Source organism: Mirounga angustirostris, unplaced genomic scaffold (genome assembly GCF_029215605.1).
Source record: "Mirounga angustirostris isolate CCGP_5_RB_7025 unplaced genomic scaffold, mMirAng1.0.hap1 SCAF_8, whole genome shotgun sequence".
Lineage (NCBI taxonomy): Eukaryota > Metazoa > Chordata > Mammalia > Carnivora > Phocidae > Mirounga > Mirounga angustirostris.
The window spans coordinates 1,203,182-1,208,463 of NW_026991716.1; the positions used below are offsets into that span (position 1 = coordinate 1,203,182).

The following is a 5,282-nucleotide window of genomic DNA, read 5'->3' on the forward strand; positions in this document are numbered from 1 at the left end:
GGCCCGGGGTTCAAAGGAGCCCCACGGACGAAGGCGCCGGGAGAACGTCTGGCACCTCTGCAAACGCACGACCCAGAGGCGGCCTCAGCGGCGGGGCGACAGAGGGGTCCTCCCCGGGCCGGGTGGGGTGACGGGTCCTGCGCCGGAACACCAACCCAAACCTCGCTGATGGGGAGCACCCCTCGCAACACTTCCCAAGCCCAGCCGCTACCCGACACCTGAGCCCAGCGACCCGGAGCGCGCGACCCCGAGAGACCTCCGTGCAGCCTGGCCGGCGACTTGCTCCGAGGACCGGGCGGGGACAGGGACTGGGGAGGCTGAGAACCAGGGAGGGAGGCGGTGGCGCCACTGGACGAAAGACTTCACTCCCGGGGCAAACTCCGCGTCCGCAGGTGCCCTTCCCACCACCGGAGAAAAGCGACCACACAGCTCGGGAGCGAAGGGACTTCCCACTCGGGCGTTCCTTCACTCCCTGGGTGTCTGTGACGCGTGCCCTACCCTGGCCGGAAAGGGAGGAGGGAATTGGGACGAAGGCGAAGCGGCAGCCGTAGACTGGCCGGGCCCGCTCTCCCCGCGGAGCGCGCAGCTTGCGCAGGAGCGCACACCCCGCACCAGCCTGCGCGTCTGCTTGCTAGCTGGCTGCAGGGGGGCGGCTGCCGTCTGGGCCACCGCGGGACCCGGGCACGTTCACTGCACAACACAGAGGCCTTCGCGGTAGACGGGGACCACTAGGTGACCAGCGCGTCCTTCGGCCATCTGGGGCTGGCGCGCCGGGTCAGGCCCGCCGGGCTCCCCTCCAGCGGGACCGTCTCGCGCGGCGGGGGAGGCGGCAGGTGCGGAGTGGGCCGGGCACTCGGCAGGGAGCTGGAGACTCGAGGGGACTGCTGTCGGGAGAGCGCGGGGACACTGTGCGCTTCCCTCGACCTCCCGTGCTGGTGAAGTAGGGTCGTGGGAGGTTTGCGCCGCGCGATCCAGGCGTACTCGCCGCCGCTCACGTGGCGGGGGGCTTTCGGTGAGACGCACATCTTAGCCAGTTGTCTCGCGCCTCGCGGGAGGCGAAAACCACCACTTTATTGCTTCTTTGTAGACATTTGTATTCCTTTTTTGTGTCTCCCTTACTGGTTCCAAACGTGTCCCCTTAGGAGGGTCGACACGGCAGTGCCCAGGGGAGTTTTCAGACCGGCCGGGCCCTGTCGCTGCTCTGGGCATTTTCCGGGAGAGTCCAGTGCTTGCGAGGCCCCGGGAACAGCCGGCCTGGTAACAGAGCAAGGCTTGCTCCAACCGCAGAGGAGCGGCCTCGGCGGGAGGTAAACCCGGTGAGGCCCGGGACTCCGCCCGGAGGAAAGAGCCGGAGTGAGGGCGAGAAACTGAGGCAGAGCGAGGCACAAGTTGAAGCTGTGGCCTGGCTCCGAGCGCTGGGAGCGACACGGGGAGTCCTCGCAGCACCCGCGCTGCGCCTCGCCTACGGCCGACGCCAGGCCGGGCCTGCGGGGCACGTTAGTCCGCCCTCCTCCCGAGGGCCTGACGCCGAAATGAAGACCCCGCGAGCGCGGAGCGGGGACCACGCTTCGGTCGCTGAGGGGTGGCGCAGGTGTTGGCGTCGGGGACTGTGGACGGTCCTGAAAACACCCAGCGGTCGGCTCCCGAGCGCAGCGGCCTTCCGCACCCGGGAGGGTCGAGCACAGTGACACCCGGGGCCAGGGCACCCCCGCCCAGCGACGAGCTTGGCGAGCGTGAACTCGGGACAACCGGCAACGCATTTCAGACCCGCAGCTCCTTCGCCCGGGCGGCCAGCGAGTCCCCGCTCGGAGCCCGAACAGAGCCGCGCGGGGAACCTCTCTGGGGCGTCCGCGCGCCACCTTCGCGCAGAACTTCGGCCGCAATCGGAGAAGCGCCGCCGCTCACCGCTGCAAGCCCCAGATGGGCCTTTACTCACTTGGCCAAGCGCTGGTTTTCAGACTGCTGGGCCCCCAGCTTCGGATCAAGGACGCGGATGCTTTTCGTCTGCTGCGCCTCGCCAGGGCGCTCGTCCTACCGTCCTGAACTTACCTGTCTGTGTGGTTCTCAGTCTTCCTGCGGTCACAGCTGTCCTGAACGCAGTGCGCCCCGGTGTCCTCACCGCTGCTTCCCGCGTGGCTGCTCCGCGCCAGGCGCTGTGCTGCCGGCTTGGGGGCGGGGGGCGGGGAGGCCCACAGCCACCGCTTCTGCCCTTCTGAATCACCCGACTCGAGAGCGAAGCAGATTGGACCCAGTGGTGTAAATCTGCAAGTACAAACCGCGCTAAAGGACGTTACGGGGAGGTACAGGGAACTGTGGAAGGTGTGACTTGATGCGCGTTTGTTAAGTCCACTGGCTGTGTTTCTGTGAATGCGGGTTGAAGAAACCCGCGGAATCCCAGCCGCACGCCTTACCAGCAAGGCAGAACTATTGGTCGACAATGGAGGGGAAAAAGAGCATCCGCGCCGTGGGGATGTAGCTCAGTGGTAGAGCGCATGCTTTGCATGTATGAGGCCCCGGGTTCGATCCCCGGCATCTCCACCTTCAGAAGGTCGGAGCGAGAGTTCCGACTGGCTTCTTATTTTACCCTTGGCAGGCCTTTCTTCAATTATTAAAGTTACTGAGGAAGGAGTTTTCCTCCAGCTGAAGTCCTTAGTAGCCTCAGAATTAAATTGATTTGAGACAGATTAACAGGGCGAAGAAAGAGTTTTATTACCTGTGCACAGAGACCCAATAATAGAGGGACCTATTTCGGACAAAGAATAAATTTGTGAGGACTTGACAGGATAAAGAAAACATGCTTGGGAGCCTTATTTTAAGTGGACTTTGGGCTGAGGTAGATTTAGTAAAAAAGCAACAAGTTTTATTTATACAGCTGTCTCGATTTTAAATTTCCTATCTCTGGTGATAAGGGTGTCTTTAACTTCTTAGTGCAGGGAGGGGACCTTTCACATGAAAGATCTGTTTCCTGCTTCCAGGGGCCAGAGGAGGGTGTGATGTCCTTGCACCTGCTGTTTCCCCTGAGTAGCTTCTATTAAAAATAATTACTATGCCATAGAGGTCCATTTTGGGACAGGCTGCCCTGAGCTCTACAGTACTTAAATAAATAAGCTATTGGGGGCATTTAAAGTTAGGTGTACTAAATTACTGGGGAAGTTCAAATAATGCCAAATTCCTCCACTGAATAAAAATTATAAAGCTACTATATCAAAATCATGAAAATACTTTAGAGCATGGAATACTACTCAGCTGTCAAAAAAATGGAACCTTGCCATTTGCAACAACGTGGATGGAACTAGAGGGTATTATGCTAAGTGAATAAATCAACTGGAGAAAGACAATTATCATATGATCTCACTCATATGGAATTTAAGAAACAAACAGAAGATCATGGGGAAGGGAAGGAAAAATAAGAGGAAATCAGAGAGGGAGACAAACCATAAGACACTTTTTTTTTTTTAAGTGACACAGCATTTTTTTTTTTAAGATTTTGTTTATTTATTTGACAGAGCTGGCGAGGGCACAAGCAAGAGGAGTGACAAGCAGAGGGAGAGGGAGAAGCTGACTTCCTGCTGAGCAGAGAGCCAGGACGCTGGGATCATGACCTGAGCAAAAGGCCACTATTTAACTGGCTGAGCCACCCAGGCGCCCCCCATAGGATACTCTTAACTCCAGGAAACAAGCTGAGGGTCGCTGGAGGGGAGAGGGGTGGGGGGATGGGGTAACTGGGTGATGGGCATTAAGGAGGGCACGTGATGTGATGAGCACTGGGTGTTACATGAGACTGATGAATCACTGACTTCTACCTCTGAAACTAATAATACACTATATGTTAATTAATTGAATTTAAATAAAAAATTTAAAAAATAGAATCATAAAAAAATACTTTAGAATATATTTAAATCTCATTACAAACAAAATGATTATAAAACCTTCCTCTAAAACAAGTCTCTGAATGGGGTTTACATGGAGGCAGATATCAGTTGACTGGAGGTGATGACTCGAGACCAGAAACAGAATTCTCTGCAGTACCACGGAAGATGAGCCTACCCTCTTTTCTTGCCTATTTGGATCATCCTCTCTTAACAGTTAGACTTTGAGCTTTATATCAGGAACTGTCTGGGCAACTTACTTTAAAATACCTTTTCTTTTTATGCTGGTCTTTTACCAATATGCTACTTTTTTTCTGACGTACACAACAACCAAATTTTCAACTGCTTACTGAATAAGACACGGTCTTGAACAAGGAGCTATGCAAATCTGGTTAAAACTTGTTTTCCTTTGACCAAAGATTGGAGAGAGAACAGACATAGTTGAGAGGATCTAATAGGTAGGAGAGTTTATAATGTGCATGGATGGGATCCCAGTTCTATCTTTTTTATCTCTACTTTATGTCTCCCCCACCAAGGGGTAAGTGCAGCAAAACTAGCTGCTCATCTGTCTGTTCATTCATTCATGGCTTATTTCCTTCCCCTTGTCAAGTCCCTGCTAGTTTTCACTTTCAAGCTTCCTTCCCACTTCCTGGCACAGTTTATCTCTAAGAAGCTATAGAAAGATGCCATTTTGTTGGCATTTTTTGTCAACGATCAGAAGATTCAGGAATACCTATCAGGGGGATGTGGCTAGTCTTGGAGGGAAGGCATCCTGTTGGAGGACCCAGATTGGACAGGACCCCCCAGCAGTTCCTTTTTCCATTGGCCCCTTCAAAGGTCAAGGCATGACCTGAATTCTGTAAACAAAACAAGGCTTTTGGCTTTGTCCCCTTGGCAACTCTCAAATAGAAGTACAGGCAGTTAAATACAGACTTACATGCCGTCACATTTATTGATTATCAATGTATCATTCCATGCGCTAGCTGGTCAGCAGGCTAAATGTGGATACCGACCGAGTAGGCTTCTGATCCCCGCAAGGGCCTCCGTGTATTTAATTTACCCTTTCGCGTGAGTCTTCAGCATCTGTTTACTCTGGGTCCTGTCTGCCATCACATGATGAAAGTTTTCTCCCTTTTGGCTGAGGAAAAAATCTATTTTCAATTACTCTTCCATGATTTTCTTTTCGATAGACTACACCTGCTCTGGTGTAACAGCTGTTGACCTGAGGACTATCACTGAACGAGCTGAAGACCGAGGCCACACGGGCCATCTATGCTCATGGCTGTTCTTGTATTCTGTGACATATAGCACTGAACATTTACAAGTAACTTAAACTCCTTTCTTCATCCAGTCTGAAGAAGAAGTGTAGATGCTGAAGGGAAGCCACGCTGCCTCCCATGCTAGGATCTTGGA

General features: G+C 53.8%; 1 non-coding gene across 1 annotated transcript; it reads left to right on the forward strand.

Moving 5' to 3' along the window:
- The first annotated feature begins 2,466 nt into the window (after positions 1-2,466).
- Positions 2,467-2,538, forward strand: TRNAA-UGC (transfer RNA alanine (anticodon UGC)). The gene has a single exon. It is a non-coding gene; the product is annotated as a tRNA-Ala (tRNA).
- Positions 2,539-5,282: the final 2,744 nt, after the last annotated feature.